This window comes from Paroedura picta, chromosome 4, assembly GCF_049243985.1.
Source record: "Paroedura picta isolate Pp20150507F chromosome 4, Ppicta_v3.0, whole genome shotgun sequence".
NCBI lineage: Eukaryota > Metazoa > Chordata > Lepidosauria > Squamata > Gekkonidae > Paroedura > Paroedura picta.
Window position 1 is genome coordinate 86,904,462 of NC_135372.1, and position 20,213 is coordinate 86,924,674.

General features: G+C 44.8%; 1 long non-coding RNA gene across 2 annotated transcripts in view; it reads left to right on the forward strand.

Moving 5' to 3' along the window:
* Positions 1-20,213, forward strand: part of LOC143835751 (uncharacterized) — a 226,262-nt gene that overhangs the window by 67,056 nt on the left and 138,993 nt on the right. For both annotated transcript variants that reach the window (XR_013230334.1, XR_013230335.1), the window contains 2 exons: positions 12,394-12,489; positions 14,776-14,853. This is a non-coding gene — a long non-coding RNA (uncharacterized LOC143835751). The remainder of the gene's footprint in view (positions 1-12,393; positions 12,490-14,775; positions 14,854-20,213) is intronic.

A 20,213-nucleotide genomic window follows, 5' to 3' on the forward strand; every position in this document is an offset into this window, starting at 1 on the left:
TGTTGGCATAAATTTTGGGGACTGATCTTTTTGGAGTGAAATGTCTTTTCAGGTGTGAGCTGATGATGCCTGTAGCCTTTGCCAGCTCTAATACATCAAAGGGAGTTTAGCATTTTGGCCATGTACATTTTCTTTGAATGCTTGTTCCAGGTCTGCTTGCTGTCCAAGAATCAAAGCAGGGAAGTGGGAAATAGATAAGTGGATATGAAAGCTGTTGGAACATACAAGATCTGAGTGTGTGCGATTCAACAGCATTTATAGAGAATATATATATATCCTACAGGGGACATCAGGGGAGATGTGTAGTTAGCATATTTAGATCAGGAACTTCCTGGTATTTTTCAAATACTCCTTATTGGATCATTGGAGATTTCCTGCTCTTTTGAGCACACTTTCTCCCTGCTTGCCTCCAGAACAGACTGAATGGCTAAATGAATAGAACAGACAGACAGGACTCTCTCTCTCTCTCCTCTCACTCACACACCTAATCTGACTTGCATAAAGGGAAGTACATTGGTTTGGACAGTCAATGTTGGGCTAATGGAGAAGACAGACATTTGAGGCTAAAGGAGCACCACTGGGTTTTTGTTATAACATCAAGGTTATTTCCATTGATGTCTGTTCCATGTTTCTTCCAATAGAAAAAGAGAGGTGCCAGCTACTAGCACTGAGCTGGAGATAAGTGGCTTGTTAATAGCAATAAATGTAGATGGGATAAGGTTCAAAGAAACTTAGTGGCAATAGGGACTCAGTTGGCTATAGTCCAAACTGAATTGGTTGTACAGCACTGATTAGCTGAAATGGGGGGGGGGGCAGTTTCATGAAAATATTCACCGCAATAAAAGACATTTCCCTTTAAGAGTGCTTTACCGAAAAAGAAATCATTTGATCCAACTATTACATTTATATGTAATGGATGAGAAAGATGTTGCCAGGAAGAGCCAGTAAGAGTCAAGATACATAAATAACTGAGCAATAAATATAGTTAAAACAGGATGAAAGTTATTAGTAGGACCTGTGAATAGCAGCTAATTAACATTACTCCACTTTATAACAGATGTGAGAACTAAATTACGTTATCATGTGTGGTGAGACAAGAAACCAATATCTCTGTTAAGTGCTCGGGATTCCATTGTCCTGAGTGTTGTAATAACTTGTAACTCAGCAATCTCCCACCCTAAATCTGTTTATGAAGTTCCCCTGCAAGAAAACAGCTACTTTGAGATCTCTTATTGAATAATGAATGACCCAAAAGGCTGAAGTTGTCTTCTACTAGTTTCTCTGTGATTCAAAGTAGCTGAACAACTTCATTTATAAAGATAACTGGACCTCAAATTAAACTGTTGAAAACAATATAATCTAGAGTTTCAGAAACACAATGTATTCAGACTTCTATCAGATACATCTTAAATTACAGCTCTCTAAATGCCTGTGTTGTATACTTTTTTGCACTCAGGACCTCAGTTTCACATGAGGGGTCATGTGGTTGAATAGGTTCCAGTGCATTGATCTGGAGACCATCATACCTGAATGAAGGTTTGAAAAGTAGGCAGCATTTATAGGAATGATGTCCACTTGTTGCTGTGCACTTTCTTCCTTCACCCTTGCAAGAGGGCCACCTTTGAAGGTGTCCTCAGAAGCCTTCAATCAAGCTCTGGTTTTCTATGATGGTTTCATGCAAGTATTTCATCAAATTGCCTTTTGTTTCCTCTCACAAGCCAATATTCTACTCTGGCAGGTAGGGGAAAAAAACAAACTCTAGTTAATAGCTTATGTCCAGATGTCATGATAATGTGAAATTTACTGGAAATTAAAGAGTTTAATTTCCCTTATATCCGAAGGGAGATGGATAGAGATATACTTTGAGAAGACCCACCCTTTTCCTGCTATGGAGAAAGCATGCCCCAGCACTGAAATGCATTTACAGAGATGTGCTTATTAGAGCACTGAATGCTTACTGAGCTACTTGTCTTCTATGTGCAGACCCATGCTTCAGCTTTTTAAAAAGCACTACTTGAATGTTTAACCGATTTAACAAATGTTTACGGCATCTTCTTCTATTATTTATTGAGCCTAATTTTTTAAGAGTTGTTAATAGTGAGCAGTGAGGCCACAAGCCTCTAGTGAATGTGTAGTTTTTGGCAGGTTTGTAGTCCAGCCAGTCTAATAAAAAGACAGGGAGTACATTTTTGCAGTGGTTCCACCCCTCAAAGTATGTATATTTAGACACATCCATTATGCCTTTCTTTGATTATAGACAAACTAGCTTCAAAACCCGTTCCTAAGAACGGACCTTGAAAGGGCCCCCTCCCCTGGCCTGGCAGCTTAAGGTGGTTTTGGGCTACAGCTGGATCAAGTGGGGTGGGCGGGGGCTGGGCAGCTCGTTAACAGGCAGTCAGCAGTCCTGGAGGCCCTCGTTAGCAATCCCTCCACCACGACCCTTTGCCCAGGGCCCTCTCCCCTTACCTGCTGCTGGCTCCAGGCACTGAGGTGTCTGAGAGCAAAGAGGCTAGAGTCCAGGGACAGAGGGCGGGAGCTGCAGGGGTAGGACCAATCAGGGCTAAGTTGGCTGCACCCTGATTGGCCCTATTCCAACTTGGACAGCCAGACACTTCCCACCCCCTAGGCTGTTTCATGAATATATAGAGGAACAACAATGGTTAAGGATATGTCCGATATGCTTTTCATACTGGAGCATGCATCATACTAGTAGAGTTATTTCCTTGCTAATTATTGCAAAACCTGTCAAAGAACAAGGCATTCCAGTGCTTTAGTGGCCACAGATGTTCCTAAGCCAGCTACTCCAAACTGCAGCCAAAACTGTGACACCCCCAAATTAAGCCCATAATGAAGCATTTAACATAGACCCCATAAAATAGTTTACTAATTTTTAGACTCTCTGTTCCTTTGAAATCTTTTGTGTGTTTAAAAGTAGTCCTTTTCTTTTTTTGTCAAGCCATTGCCAGGGTGAGATGTGCAGTGGCATCAGCAACAACACACTTTAAACCACAATATATTTTGTAATTCATTAATTCCTTTCTAAGATATTGGCATAGATTATGTCTGCCTTCTGCAATCACCCACGTTGCTTGGTTAATTCTGACAAGTTAGGGTGCTGGACTGTTGACCTCTATTAATTGGCCAACATCTGTCTGGATTCTCACTGGGAACAAGTGTTTCCTGTTCCTTTGTTGTTTAAGCATAGCATTACTGCACATTAGATGTCATTTTGAGATTAGACTACATTAGCCTCCCCCCCTTCTTTTGGTGGCAAATTCTTATATTTTAATGGCTCCTAAACATTCTACAAATGGCATCACAAAATTAGTGGAGCAGACAGAAGCAAGTAATTGTATGCTGGTTTTCAAATTTCTCTGCAGCCTTGAAAACATCTGCTGGAAAAATCACATCATGCTTAAACAGGGCTGTTTAATTAAACTGTACAAAAGGTTCTGGGGCTGTGTTTCAATTGCTTGGATAAAATTTCTGGAAAGCTCAACAGGGAAATGCGGTCCAGAGACAACAAGCCCCTGAAGACTAAAACTAGCAACTTACATTTACAGACAGCTGAATTTGTGAGAAGTTGATACATCTAGCATCTTTGTACATTATCTTCAACACACAGCAGGTATTGGTGGGAAAGAGAGTAATTGCCATCTGAGTAGACAAAAATTATAGGAATGACCTCAGTAAAACTTCAGGTTTCCAGGGGCAGAAATATATGATATTTCAGTTAGTGTATTTATTTATTCATTAAAATATTTATATCTCATTTTTGCATATAGTTCAAGGCAGCATATAAATCATAACTAAAAATACTATCATTTCAAACCAACAAAAAAACATCCCCCCCAAAGAGATACCTGCAGTTTATACCTCATAAAAAGCCTTGACATAAAAAAAAATGGGCTCGCAGCACCCCTCAAAAAAATTGGAGCAGAACTAGGGTTGCTAGCTCCCTGCTACTTGGCCCCACCCCCTGCTGCAAATCACCTAGCCAGTATGGTGACTTACTAGGAGCAGAAAGGAGGCCCGGGCCACATTGCTGGCAATGTGGTGATGCTCTGGGGTTTGGCCAAAAACTCGATGCCTTGTAAGTACTGACCCCAGTTCCCCACTGGTTGCCAGGAGGGGCCTGGCAGACCTAAGTAGAACTACAGACCTTTTCTGCCCAGAGGGGTAAAATGTGCGTGACCTCTTGTTCGCAAACATGGGATGGTAAACCTCACATTTGCAGCTCTCTAAACGGGAGACCCTTCCCGTGTTTCTCTGCTACCTCATCGCACCTTTCCCCCTCTGTACAAGATGGCCGAGAAGCCTGAACAGAGAGCAACTCAAACTTTACTTCCTGCTCCTTGGCTTGTCAATCATTGGAGGCAACCAATTCCCTATCAGCAGTGGTTTGGGGGACTCAAAAGTTGCTCCGTGCACCTTTTTCTTTTTTTAAGGAGACTTACGTGTTGCTATGCGTTACTGTAACATTTAAACATTGATTTGTTCTATCATAGGAATTCACTTTCTCGTGGCATTTTGGCACTCACTGTTTGGGTGAGTGCACATCCACACCCCGACCACACCCCTGTGTGATCTTTATAAACCTGCAAAGCAGCACACCTTTCCATCATTTTCCCCTGATCTTTAATAGTAGCAATTTCCTGAATCTATTGAGAATGGAGAATCCTGGGCTTTTGTGTGCTCCCCAGGCATGGGGATTGGGTGTCCTCTTCCATTAACTGTTCCCTATCCTCCCTCCCATTGCATGCCTTGAATGAGAGGATGGATGCGCAGGAGTGTTGGAGGAGGAGGGCTGGGAAGATCATCTGCCTGCACGGGAGGAAGCTGTGGGAGATCAAGGCCATGCTCAAGTGCGTGGCGGCTCGACTGGGGATGAAGGAGAAGGAGGATTAGGGCAACTAAAGGTTGAGCCGTTGGGGTTTTCAGGGTGGGTATGGGAAGAAGGAGGTGGGTATGAGGGCGGGACAACGTTGGTGAGACTGTCACTTGTTTCCTCTCCATATGGGGTTGCCTCTGGTTGCTCACTGATGGGATTGGAGATAACAAGTGGCAAATCCAGTTTGGGTGATCTCCCTCATCCCAAGGCAAATCTGGCCAAAATGCAAGCCAGACCCTGGACAGCCTCGAGATGCAGGCAACATCACGTGGAGGGGGCACTTAAACCCACCAGCAACCGGAGGCTGTCCAGGGGCAGGTTCCTTGTGTGAAGATGGTCTCAGTATAAGAAAGAATAGTACTGCATGGCACAGTGAGGACTCAAACCTGGGTCCCCCAGATCCTATTTCAACACTTTCTAACCACTACAATATGTTGTCTGTCTTTGCAATACTGTCATATCCAACACCACAACTTTAAATGTTGCTGGGAATTATAGTGCTCCTGTTATTTCCTATGTCCCTTTAGGTGGTTTTCAAGGGTTCATTATACAGCACTCTTTCTGTAGCTGGTCCTAAATGTTCTGCCTAATAGTTAGAGAAGAGGAAGAGCTGCGGGGGGGGGGGGTTATAGCCTGCTTTTCACGACCCGAAGGAGTCCCATAACAGCTTACAAACACTTTCCCCTACAAAACAATCCTGTGAGGTAGGTGGGGCTAAGGGAGCTCTGAAAGAACTGTGACTGGCCCAAAATCACCCACCTGGCTGCATGTGGAGGAGTGGGGAATCAAACCCAGTTCTCCAGATTACAGTCTGCCATTCTTAACCACTACATGACGTTGCCCCAGATTCTTCTTTCCACAAAACAGATATCCTTAAAAGTTATAAATGTTGTTTGTTTCTATTGTCATTGTCATTGTCATTGTCATTGTCATTGTTTGGATTTTTAATCCCCACCACTCGCAGAACCAGCTCCTGGTTGGTTGCAACAGTCCATTAATTTAAAAGAAAAACCATAAACCCCATTAAGAATTAAAAACAGGACATAAAAATTACAACATATGAGTAGAAAACTAAACATTCTTGACTAAACATTAACTGTTTTAGTTATCTCATATTTCATGTACAATATTCTATCATTTTAAAGCAGGACATATATACCTTTAAAAACTATTCAGTGGTTTAAAAGGGAGGTATGGTGGGGAATAGGGCTTTCTAACCCTGTGTCCTTGTTTGTTCAGTGAAAATAATCAAGCTGTGCTTCTCTCTACCTTTTCCCCAGCAAAGTGAAAAAGAATATTGGGAAAGGGGAGAGTGGTTCACAAAGGGTTAAAATAGCCCTTTCTGTCTTGCCTTCTTAAACCAGAGTCTCACTGTGAGCACTGCATAACATTTTTGAAGTCAGGGCATGTAGTTGTACTCTTATGAGCGGATGTGAAAAGAACTTGCTGACTGGCCACCCATGGAGTGGCTGATCAACTTTACTGGAATGATGAAAGGAAATTCTGATCATGATTGCTCTGTAATCACATTTTGTACAATGTACAACGGGTGAGCTAGAAAATGCTTCTGGACATTGTACAGTTCCATTCCTCAGAGGTTTTGTCAAGGACAACACCCATATTTGCTTTGAATCTAGCTTTCTATTGTGACAATTCTCCAGCCAGTCATATATGTTGACCTGGCCTCTAACATTTGTGAAATGAGAAGGCATGAGAAAAAGAGGAAGAGGGTGAGGAAGAAGGAGGATTTTATACCCTGTTTTTCACTACCCAAAGGAGTCCCAAAGTGGCTTACAATCGCCTCTCCCCACAACAGACACCCAGTGAGGTAGGTGAGACTGAGAGAGCTCTGAGGGAAACTGTTTTCCGAGAACAGTTCTAACAAGACTGTCACTAGCCCAAGATTACCCAGCTAGCTGCATGTAGAGGAGCAGAGACTCAAACCCAGTTTGCCAGATTACAAGCTGCTGCTCTTAACCACTACACCAAGCTGACATTACAAAACATTCCTTTAATGAATTTAATAAATGTGTGGCTTTTCTTATTTATTTATTTTATTGAAGTATCTACAGTATTTGCTGGCGTATGATACTACTTTCCCCCCCTGAAAAACATGCCTCCAAGTGGGGGGTCATCCTATACGCTGGGTGCACTTCAGTTGGGATAGACATAGCTGTCCATAGTGGCCTCCCGATGCCCGCTCACCTCATTCTACATTCCATCCAGTATTGCGTGGTATCCAGCGTGGCAGGTCATCTGCGTGGCTGTGGCGAGCATCAGCAGTGAGACAGAGGTGCCAGCCTTTTTGGCGTGACCAGCCTGTTCTGCTCGGCGGGAAGCAGCGGTGCTCCGGCCCGCCCCTTGTCTACGCAGAGCTCGCACATGCGCACTTGCACACTAGTGCCAGTCACAGGGTGATGCAGGGGCGGGCCAGAGGTGCTACATTCACGCTGCGGCCGTACAATGGTGACAATGACAGGTACCATAATGTAATGTAACAAACTATATTTTGAGTGGAAATGTTGGGGGGTCGTCTTATATGCCCAATCGTCTTATACGCCGGCAAATATGGTATATCTCACCTTATCTTTTGGTTTAAAGTAGCCATTAGTATCAGCTACTCGCTAAACAGATACGTTCAATTGCTGAAGGGACATCATTTCTGTGACCAAGTCCAACTGCTATCTGGAATCTACTGTCTGGTTGTGCATCCAGATGAAGTTGGTATGGGACTGCAGGCACAGCATCTAGCAGAACTGATTGTGTTCTGATGAGGACATGCGTAAACCAGTTTGCATATTTGTACCAGTGCAAGCATAACACGAGATTGTGGGATCCCTTAATTCCAGGGTTATATGGGCTGAACTTGCTGACTAGTAGCTGGTGATATCCTTCGTCCCCTTTGTATTCCTGAAGTCTTGTTGGTTAAAATAATAAGAACTGTGCACAGTCATCTAGTCTGCCAATTATACTGCAGATGCCAAAAAAAGCAAAATGTGGATCAGTTTACTGCCTTAGCCATCTTCAGGACTATTCATTTCTTTGGGTTGCACGGATTTTAAGGCAGATGGAAATGTCAGCCTAACAGCAGTTCCTGGCTATGGGTGTCTGAAAGCATAACTTCTTCATGCTAAAGGCAAGGAAAGATTAGGAAGGGGGGCATGGATGTGATTGGTTAATATGCCATTTACCCAACAATTCTGCCATCCTTATGGTACCACTGAAGTAGAAATGAACATCCACTATCTGGAAAGGCAGGGGACCCAACCTCGGATTTACTAGACTCCTTGGTGATTTAACTTTGTTCCAGATTGCTCCCCACCCCCCGCCATTTCACTAGTTATTTTTTCTTTGTGTTATTATTATATTTAAATGCTTTTAAGATTTTAGATCTTTTCTTCTTTGTTAAATGGTATGGATGATGTCTGATTTGTATTGGTGCTGCTGCTTTCATTGTTCTGTTTGTTTTTTATACTGAGTTTTTCATTTATATATATTTTAATGATGATCTTGTGGTGAGTGACTTGTAGCACTTTTGATGGAGGAAGAAGGATGTATATATATTTTAAATAAATTGATGTGACCTTGGATAAATGATTGTGTTGTCCAGTTTGCATTTCAAAGAGATATTTATTGCATTGTTTTTACAACTCTATAACCTACCTCATGTTGCCAGGTTAAGCCTAGCAATCAGTGGGAGGATTGAGGTTGGGCAAAAGGGGGGGCAAATGGGTACATCCCTATGTTAGTTCTGGGGGGAAGACATAAAGTAGTCTTCCTAGGAATCACCAAACATTCTGTCAATCCTGGCAGCCCTAAATCCACCTTACGTCTCAATGAGAAAGCAGACAATAAATGCATAAAATAAAATAAATATTATGAGCTGTCAAGTATCTGTGTGCATATTAGTTCTATAAATGTGTCCCTTTGTACTTTATAGTGTGCATCTTGCACTGATGAACACTTAATGGAAATGTTACTGTTGTTGTTGCTATTTGTATTTGTTAGCCACCTTTTCTCTTCAGGCTCAGTACTCACAGAGTCAAAGATGAATGCGTGTTGGCAAGGTAGATATGGTGAGTGGGGGGACAATCTCTCTAACAGCAGTTCAGGATATACAACCTTAAGTTGGGTACATTTTGCAACACTTGCTCCTCCTTCCAAATTTGTTGAAGGCTATTTGAACCCTTTGTAGTCTATACACTCCGAAAGCTTCTATTTCTCCTGGCAACGTTACCTGTCTTTTTACAACTGAAACCAAATTTCTGTCATAACTGTAAACAAGATTCATGTATATTTAGATCTATTTAAAGCTTTTCAATTTTGACTTGTTTGTGAGTTGATACTGTTCACCATCTAAAATCGATTAAATCCAGCTGTAACTATCATCAAAATCCTAAACACACTTGTAGAGTTTGGGGGATATAGGCTGTTGGGTGGAGCAGTGAAACAATTTAATTGCACATTGGGAGGCGTGTGTATAGGTATGACTGGGGGAGGGGAAACTGGGTAGGATGTGGAGCATGAAGCCTAGGTGCCTTTTCTCCAAGGACTGGACTGCCGAGAGGCCTCAGCTGAAGACATTTTTGCCTGGTACAGGCCCTCCCTTTATGGAAATCTATTCTTCTGGGGGATGTAGTCCCCAGACCCTCTGACTTTGAACTGAAGCTGATTTCTTCTCTTGGATGGTAAGGATGGTAAGGCTCTCTTCTTCTGAAGTGGACAAGTTGCTGGGGTCGGTCAGGGCGACCACCTGCCCCCTTGATTCCTGTCCCTCTTGGCTTCTCAAGGGGAGCGGAGAAAGGATAGGAGGCCAACTCAGGGATATTATCAACCTTTCCCTGAGTTCCGGGGAATTCCCCAAGTGGCTGAAGGAGGCGGTGGTTCACCCTTTCCTGAAAAAACCAACGCTGGACCCGCAGGACCCTGCCAACTACCGCCCGGTGTCGCACCTAGCATTCCTGGGCAAGGTGGTGGAAAGGGCCGTGGCGGACCAGCTCCAAGCTTTCTTGGATGAAACTTTGGCACTCGATCCATATCAGTCTGGCTTCTGCCCTGGCCACAGGATGGAAACGGTGTTGGTCGCCCTGCTGGATGATCTCCATCGCCAGCTGGATAAAGGCAGGTCAGCCGTGCTAGTCCTTCTGCATCTGTCGGCTGCTTTCGACATCGTGGACCATGAGATATTGGTCCACCGCCTCGCCGGTACGGGGATATGGGGTACAGCCTTGCGCTGGATACGCTCCTTCCTCCAGAACCGGACCCAGAGGGTTGCGGTGGGGGATGAGCTCTCGCGCCCTTATAGACTCCCTTGTGGGGTCCCACAGGGCGCGGTTCTCTCCCCCACACTATTCAACATCTTTATGCGCCCTCTGGCTCAGCTGGTACGGAGTTTTGGGTTGGGTTTTGGGTTGGGTTGCCATCAGTACGCTGACAACATCCAGCTCTATCTCCTCATGGACGGCCGCCCGGACTCTCCCCCGGAACCATTCGCCAGATGTTTGGAAGCAGTGACAGAATGGTTTGAGCAGAGTCACCTGAAACTCAACCCCTCCAAGACGGAGGTCCTGTGGCTGGGAAGTAGGGGGCAGGAACAGGAAGCGCATTTACCCACTCTGGCAGGGGCGCGTCTTACCATCGCGTCCCAGGCCAGGAATTTGGGTGTGACCATTCATGCCTCCCTGACTATGGAGGCACAGGTCAGGAAAGTAGCCGGCCAGGCATTTTTCCATCTTCGCCAAGCTCGGCTACTAGCACCCTACTTGCCCCTCGAACACCGGGCCACTGTGATCCATGCAACGGTCACCTCCAGATTAGATTTCTGTAACTCGCTCTATGCGGGCCTACCCTTGTCTCTGATCTGGAAAATCCAGCTGGTACAAAATGCAGCTGCTAGGGTCCTCACCGACACACCTTGGAGGGCCCACATCCAGCCTGTGCTGAGGCAGCTGCACTGGTTACCAATTGCCGTCTGGATCCAGTTCAAGGTTTTGGTTCTAACCTTTAAGGCTTTATGCGGGCTGGGACCCACATACCTGAGGGACCGCCTACCATCCTATGCCCCCCGCAGGGCTCTGCGCTCTGCGAGTGAGAATCTTCTAGTCATTCCCGTCCCCAGGGACGCATGCCTAGCCTCGACCAGGGCCAGGGCCTTTTCAGTCCTGGCCCCCACCTGGTGGAATGAGCTCCCGGGAGAGCTGCGGGCCCTGTGGGACCTTTCAACGTTCCGCAGGGTCTGCAAGACGGAGCTCTTCCGCCAGGTCTATGGTTGAGGGTGGGGCTGCTGTGGTACATCGACTGCTCTCCCCCGGGCTTCTTCTTGAACACCGTTGACCTCCTTCTCCTCCACCCCCCCTTTTTTAGGAAGGGGGATAGGAAGGGGATTTTATTATTGTGCTGCCATGCTGTGATATTTTTAAGCCTTTTAATGGGAGTTTTAATGGGGTTTTAAGACACTGTAACCCACCACGAGCCATTTGGCAGTGGCGGGAAATAAATCGAAATAATAAATAAATAAATAAGCAAATAAGTAAATAAAGAAGGGAGTCTCTGAGAGCTTTCCTTCTCACTGAAGCCTGCTTCTGAGGGACTGCAGCTGGACCAGCTTCAACAAGACAACTGTACTTCTGGGATATCAGTGACTGCCGGAACTTTGGTTTGGGAAAGGAATTGAGGAGTACCATAACCTGTGTATATAAGTGTATTTTTGCTGTTGTAATAAGTAATTATTTTGCTTAAGCCAAGGCATGGGAGTGAAGGGGGCTTTTAGAACCAAGGCCGTAAGCCTTGAGATTGCCCTTTTCCCAATTTCCGGGTTATGGACTTCTTTGGAAATAAACTAGAATAATTTAATGGGATATTGCTAAATAATCACCTAAATGTAGGTGATTGAGAGTTCTGTAGGACTGCTAGACATAAGTAGTTAAATATGAGGATTTTAACTAGACAGATCTGACCTTTTGGATTTTAGTTTTTAATACTCCCTTGTTGCATGGTTGCATGGCTGAGTTTAGAACTGAAAATGGAGCTGAGCTTCACAGTATCCTAAATTCTCCTCTTGTATTGCAGTCATTCTAGTGACTGCTAGAATGAATTTAGTGAGATGTAACATTCCAGTGATGTTCCATGATCACAAGAGTATCTAGATTGCAGCTTGAATCTCCTTTAGACATGGAGTTAATCTTCTGTCTCTCTTTGGTTTGCTAATATTCTTTTTGAATGAAGTCATATCAAGATTTTCATCTACCATTAATGGGTGGTTTTCAAAGGCTATGTTGGTAGCTGAGAACTGTAATAAAATCAACTCAATTTCTTGCAAAGACCACAAAGACTACCTGCCTGGCTAGACCAGGCATCTCCTGCTAATGGTGACCCACGGGAGACATTTACTGTGCAACTTAATGGTCACAGCTATGATTCTGCTGATATGAGAATTAATTATTGGGAATTAATAATTAAAAATTGGGAATTAAATTGTCTCTATTTGTTTCTCCTCTTAACAGGATCACCTGGACAGATGGAGATTGCTAATCAGTTAAATGTTTCAGAACAAGCCCTTCTGGTCGTAAGGAGACTTCTTGATGCTGTAGAAAAAGAAGGTATCAAGTGGCATGCACTAGAGTTTTCTTCTGTTTTGCCTCCTAAACTATGCCTCAGTATATATTATAAATCATCCAAGCCTTATACATAAGACATTCATGGAAGGGCCAGTAGGGGTGTGTATATTGGGGAAGGGGGTTTAAAGTGCATGCTTAGTTATCAGAAATGGGGCGGAGTAACAGCTTCATTCTGATTCTCCTCAGTGGGCCTTGGAGTTTCCTTGGATCTATTGTCTGTATAGAAGTAATTATTCTGTCCAAGACACACAGAGCATATCTAATATTTAATGAGGATTCACGTACTTTACAAAACCATTCTGGAAAGCAGCATTTAGAGAAGGAGAGGGAAGGCAAATGCTAAACAGAAACCAGTGCTTAGAGTGATCTTCAGAGGTTTTTGGTTATGCCTATGATGAAGGTCTTCAAAATGAGGTTTAAACAGAGGTAGAATGATACAAAGTTCAACCAGTATGGTTTTTACCTCAGCCTTCCACCTGACAGACTTAGCTCAAGTGGCTTCTGTAGTAAATAAGTTCAACATCTGTGAGGGAAACGAAAAAAGAATGTCAACTTATATTTACTCACAGGGATAGGAAAATAAAATTGTTTAGAAATTAGGGCAGAAACTATTTACAGTTGGATCACAGTTGTCAGGATTCCCTTCTCCTGACTCATGCTCAGCCTTCAGATGCAGAACAACTGATCATTGATGTCTGAATGGTTGTGTCTAGGCAGCATGGATATAGAAGTCAATATCCAAAAGTATAATGTTCTCACAAAGCTTGAAGTTTTTCTCAGGCTTGCTAAAGTTAACATTATTAATACTCTTCTCCACTGAAATTGTCATCTGTTTGGCTCAAAGAAAGTTTAGTAATTTGAGTGGTTTTGGGCTGGAAACAAATATATGACCTGAGAAACACTATAAAACACACATGCAGAGTCTTAGATGCCCCCACCCCCCTTCCTGGATTTCCACAAGGAGAGGGGGCAATTTTTGCAGTCCCCCCCTCTCCCCCAAACCTGATTTTATGTCAGAAATATGCCTTGGGGATTCCCTATACTTCTTGAATGGGGGGGGGATATTTGGGTCACAAGAGGGGAGACCGATAAAAATCTTCCCGTATATGTGGAAATCTACATGAGAACCAACCTGCAAAATTTTTCCAAGAATATCATTGGTTGGGTAACAGTGGGACAATCTACTCCCCTATTTTAAATTTTCATTACTACACAATGTCTTGTGTGACATCTTGTCACATTCACACTTAGAAAACAAAAATACAGTTTTATCTGTCTTGGTGAGTTATTTTATTTATGAGAAATTTGGAATGTTCCCAGGAAAATGTTCTTGCTGTTTTTTTTTTACCAGCCCTTACATATTTTGAACAGATCCTTTACCTCCACCCAGTGGTGGGTACAGATCCTGTTATTTGTATAACAGATACTGTGGTCTCCTAGAATTTGTCTTGCATAGGAAAAATATTTAGTGGTAAGTTGCAAATCCAAAAGAAACAGGGGCCTCACTAAAGAGCAAGGTGGTAAAGGATTGCCATTTATACTTTTTAGACTGTTTTTTGATGTTTCTGATTTACTAAGCCTTTTCATTTCTTCACTTCTGATTCACCAGACCCACTAATATTTATGCTACTCATTCATCTTTTACCACAGTTTTAGATGTGGCAATCACAGCACATGGCCTGGAAGATTTTACAAATAAATGCACATAGTGGACCCCCAATACTTTGGCAGGGGTAATATAAAAGAGAGAAGAAGCTTGGAAAGAGGTAGTTTGGAACAAGAAGCAGCAGGTTTGGAAAACATCCCACCTGCAAGCCCCTGCTATTCTTTTGCTACCTCCTAAAACAATTTAGAGCCTCTTGTTGTGCAGGGTGGTAAGGCAGCAGAAATGCTGTCTGAAGCTGTCTGCCCATGAGGCTGGGAGTTCAATCTCAGCAGCCGGCTCAAGGTTGACTCAGCCTTCCATCCTTCCGAGGTCGATAAAATGTGTACCCAGCTTGCTGGGGGGTAAACGGTATTGATTGGGGAAGGCACTGGCAAACCACCCTGCATTGAGTCTGCCATGAAAACACTAGAGGGCGTCACCCCAAGGGTCAGACATGACCCCGTACTTGCACAGGGGAGACCTTTACCTTTAAAACAATTTACTTGAAAAGGGATGGAGGCTCAGTGACCAGTACTTGTATATAACATGTAGATAGCCCTCACTTCTGACTTTCTGCTCAATGTTTGCCATCATGCTAATTTTCTTTGTTTGGTTTTTTACAGACTTGGATAATGAAGCCCTTTACAGATCCTCTCCCAGCTCCTTTTGTAGCCCACAGCACAAACTGACCCTTCTTACAGGTAAGATCTGGCAGTCAAATCCTATGAGATAATTTGAACTAATTTGCAGTCACCCAGGGGTAGTGTGGGTTTCTTTGTTTTCAAGTGGTTCTGCAAGAGATATCCAGAACTGCAGCCATTTTCTTAAAACATCTACTGACAAGGATTCTTGCCCTTGGTGTAGAACATCTACAAAAGGGATTCTTGCCCCCTACCCACTCCCCCTCTCAGAGGACACAGCCAGACTCATTCCCCCCACACTCCTCACTCCCTTTCCCTCCTCACCTGTGTTGCTCCTGGGAACCGCAGCTGGCCCGTCCTCTGTGGCTGGGGTACTGGCCCCTACTGAGGCCCATTTGCCGATGCTGATGTCGCCTCCGCCAGTCTTCTGAGGCTGCTCCTGCTCTCTGGAGGGTGGGAGTGGCTTCAGAAGACTGGCAGCCACAGCGCCAGAGCAGTGAGCCCCAGCCCTGAAGCCCACTTGTGGCTCTGGTGCTGCAGCCATTGGCGAGTGTATTCCAAGGCTGGTCCTGCTTCTGGAGGGCAGGCCTCAGAAGACTGGCAGCGGCGCCAGCACCAGATCAACGAGTGAGCCTCGGTGCTGGGCCTGGCTGCTCTGGCACCACCTCCACTTCTGTGGGCCATCTACTGTGCACTCCCTAATGCGGGACAATGGACGTCACATCCGTTATCATTTCTGCTATACGGAATGCACCAGTATATGAATCCACTTCAATAAGAATATCTGCATCTATGGATTTGGCTGGGAAGGAAATTAAGGGAATATCAGAATTGTATAATAGGCCAGAGATATGGTTGCTGATTAGTGTCATGACTCCAGATGAAGTTTTGAAGAATGAACAAGACTTTTGTGGAGCTTTAGCAGGGAGGAAAGCACCATGGTATTTTTGTGAGAGTATCACACAAGGGAGATCCAGGTTCAAGTTTCTGCACAAACATGATCATTACTCAGGAGCTTAGGGAGTTTACTGTGTTGAACCTTGTGTCTTCCTTCTGTTCCCTCAGAGGAAAGCTCCTCTCCTAGGGGAAAGAGATATACAGGATCCAAGCCAATACGTCTTAATCTAATGTGCATCACAGAATTATTGTGAAGATAAATTTAAGCTGTCCTGACTTTCAGAAATGACTTTCAGAAATTGCTAACACAATTATAAGAATTATAGGTTTTGTGGTTTATTTGTTATTTATTTATTAATTTGTATGTAAGGTTGTTTGCAATAATTATAATCAATTGTCAGCAACCAATGGATCAAATAAGTATAAAGCACATAACTGCACTAATGTCATTGGCAATAATTGGGAAGCAAGTATGATATTAATAATTTATAGCCCATAATGTACATGCACAGCAGGCACATTTTGTGAACTTTTAGTTTTAATTTTTAAAACATCGTTGATATAGAATACCTCCTCAATATGTCTACCCTCCCTACACATCCTTTCGCTCATGCCTGTAGCTGGCGAGGACAGCTAGGACTGCCACAGACACCAAGATGCTTCGTGCCCCCCTTTGTGCCCTGCAGTGCTAGGCAACAGATGCAGTTTGGGCCACAGGTGGCAAAGCACACCCAAACCAGCAATGGAAGGATGTGAGTGCAGGCACGAGAGGGGAGACCTATTGAGTTCACAAAGTGGCTTACTGTTATTAATAAATTAGTGACAGCCTGACTTTCACAAGTATGTGGAACACCGGGCTCCAGGGCTCCTTGGTCCCTCCCCCGTCCCCCCTCTCAGACTCACACACATACACAAACTCCTTTCCCCCATTCCCCCCTGCCCTCCCCCCCTTACCTCTTGCTTTGCTGACCTCTTCTCTGATGCCTCCTCCCTCCCTCAGACACAAACACAGGCTCCCTCCTCCCTCCCACTTCCCCTCCCCTCTCCTTATCTCTTGTGGTAGCCCTGGCCTGACCCCCTGCCACACTGCCCCATGGCTGCCCCAGCCTCTTCGGGCATGCTCCCTGGGGCAGGACTATGGGCATCACATAAATACCCGTTTCCATCCCAGGGGGCGTTCCACATTTGTAACACTTAGCTGTTCTTATTATTTGAGCAGCAGCCTCCTGGGTGGATCCAGTCCAGCCTCTGTTTCCATCTTGTGGACTGGAAACAGAGGCCGGACTGGCCCCCAACAAACCCAGTGAGGGGCAGTTTGGCAAAATCACCGTCTCTCTGCTCCTCACTGCTCCTGGGAGAGTAGGTCAGTCGGGTTGGCGGGGTGGAGGGAAGGAGTTCTCTCCAGCCCACCCCCCTGGCCTGAAAATGCCTCCTGCGGCTTTTCCAAGCCTTGGCGGGCCTTTTCGGGGAACTCCATGCCTCCCATTTAGCCCCCAAAACGCCCACAGAGCCTTGGAGAGGCTGCGGTAGGCCTTTCTGGGGCAGGGGGGAGTGCTGGTGGGAGGGATGCCAATTTGGGGGGAGGAATGGGGTTCCCACCAGCACTCCCTTATGCCCCAAAAAGCCCTGCCACAGCCTGTCCAAGCCTTGGTGGGCCTTTCCGAGGCTGGGAGGAGTCCTGGAGGGAACTCCAAGACTCCCCCCCCCCAAAAAAAAGGCCCATTGAGGCTTGGACAGGCCACACCAGGCCATTTCGGGCAAGGGGGAATGCTGGCATGTACCCCATTCCTCCTTCAGCAATCAAATGAAGTGTAAACTCGTAACAGCATAGTGTGGACTCTGACTCTGTAGTAGAGTCCATTGGCACCTTTAAGACCAGCAAAGATTTATTCAAGGCGTGAGCCTGAGTCTGAGGAAGAGTGCTTGCACTCGATTTTGTTTTGTTGCTGCTTCAGACCACTTGAATCTAGTCTGTAGTAGACTTTTAATGAGCCTTCCATATTGTATTAAATTATGTTCTCAAGGACACTGCAGCCCCAGTCAGCAAGATATTTTGGGTCGCCTTTTCCCCATTATGATTTATCCTTAAATTCGTTTGATTTTGGATCTTTGAATATATCTCTCCCACGTGGTATATTTTCTGCTTGGATTTTTCAAGGCAGTAAGCAGTTCCCTGTTTTTTTGTTTTTAAAGGAAGCCCCTTTAAAAACATTGTGGCCAGAAGGTGGCACTGTAGTATCAGGTAGCACTGCACTTAACTTTTTTCGAGGCTGACTACCTTAACAGGCTGTAGGATGCCTTGGAACAGCAGGCTGATCCACCCTCCTGGTACCTGTGCTGGTTCCTCTCTACCCTGCTGCCTTTGAGCGGATGCTGTTTGCAGTGATGTGCAGGATGCAGCATCAAGCTCAAGCAGACAGGCTCTCTGACAGCACAAGCCCAGAGGCTGTCATGCTATGCCGTGTTGCTATGGAGAGGAATCTGACGGGATATCTATATAAAGAAACATGAGCTCATCCATCCTCAGCAGAACTAAGAAACCAAGTCCCGAGATACCTCATTGTCTGCAGCAAGGCACACAGAAGCCGCAGAAAGCAAAACATTCTTGCATTCACCAGATAGTGAAACATGGGCAAGGGGGCTGATCTCATCTCCAGCCCAAGCGGCATTAGAATTTTCAAGATAGGTCCAGCTCTCACTACCCTTTAGTCCTGTTGCCCAGGCTATGGAGAAGGTTCACAGATGAGAGGAACCTCCAGTGTGCTAACACAAAAGGTCCTCCAAGGCATAACAGGAAGGATACAGCAACTAAAGCTACGCAGGTCTGGGCTTGCTCAGACCTTCTGGGGAGCTTTTAGATGCCAGCCCATGATGGGAGAAAAATGTAATAAATACAGTGGATCAGACCAGAATACCGTTATTAGCATAATTACTAGATTCAATAAAATAAAAGTAAAACTTGGGGAGCACACTGCACTTATAAAAGTCCCATGGTGAAGATAGCCACGTCCCCAAAAGTCTTCTGGGCTTTGGATGGAAATAGTCTAACTACTACTACTACTATTATTAATTATAATAATTATAATCCAATCTAATTTAATTTAATATGACTCAGGGCGGTGTGTAACAAACAATTTACATCGAAACAGTTAAAAACCTTAAAATAATCCAAGTTTTAAAAACTCATAATCCAAGTTTTGGATTATCCAAGTACATAATCCAAGTTTTAAAAACTCAACATCTCCATGCCAACAGCAATTTACAATACATCTATTAGTGGGCATCCTTCATGGGGTGCATGGGAGATGACCCTTTGATGTAATTAGTATCACTGGCCCCAACCAAATGCTTGGTGGAAGAGCTCTGTCTTGCAGGCCCTGCAGAACTGGGACAGCTCCGACAGGGACCTGGGTGTAAACTGCACGGAGCTTTTATTCCAACCCCAGATCGATTCAGTCCCTGCCCTCTACACAGAATTCGATTTCAGTTTGGATTTTGGGCGATTTTAATTTTCCATCTGCAGCAAGAAGGATTGATCCGGAGTGACCCTACCTTTATTGTGCCATATCTGAGACTGCTGAAAATCCTGAATAAAGAAAGCTCCGTGGTAGAGAACCTCAGGCTACACCTGGTCATTGGACACACTTGCCTTAAAGGAGAAGCCCCTAACTTCTCTCAACTTCTGTCGGTCCTGGATTTTTTCCTCCCTCCTCTGCCTTTTTCGATCCTCTCCCCCTCCCCTCCAAGAAAAGAAAGAGGCTCCCTGCTTGGCTTCTGTCCCCCCTTCAAAAAAAGAAAGAAAGAGGCTTCAAGAAAAGAAAGAGCCCCCCCCCCACCTTCTGAGCCTCCCTAACTACGTGCAGAAGACTTTCCTGTTTCAATGGGGAGGAGGGGGGAGAGGAAGACCCAAGTTCAAAGCAATCTGAATTTAACAGGATTGACAATGGAATAAAGAAAGTAAGTGCAGATTCTGCCCAGGTCTCCTCCAGTAGCTCATTCCACCAACTAGGGGCCAGTACAGAAAAAATCCTGTCCCTGGCTGGGGACAGACATACTTCCTTAGGGCCAGGGACTACTAGATTGTTGGAATTTGCAGAGCATAATGCTCTTTGGGGGACATAGGCAGAAAGGTATGCTGCGCCCAGACCTCAAATGGCTTTAAAGGTAAGAGTGATGAGCAAGGAGGTCATGCTTACCTCATCTCCACAGATTCATGCTGGGGCGTAACTCTTCAATTGGGTAGACATGTGGATAGATCAGGTGGCTGGTTACTGGGTTTCCTTTGGAAAAATCACCCACTTTACTAGGACATTAAAGCCCCTGTGGGGATGGTTGGAAGCAGATGCAGTGGGTGAGATGGGCAAGCAGGCGCAGACCCTCAGCACCACTCACAGGGGAAAAGATATTCTTTGCAGCTACTCCCAGTCACATATTTGTAAGACCGGTAGTGCTTTTGAAAGGTTGTTAGACACTTTATTGCCCTTTAAATAGATCTGAGTATTCTTTTTAAAACCATCTCCCCA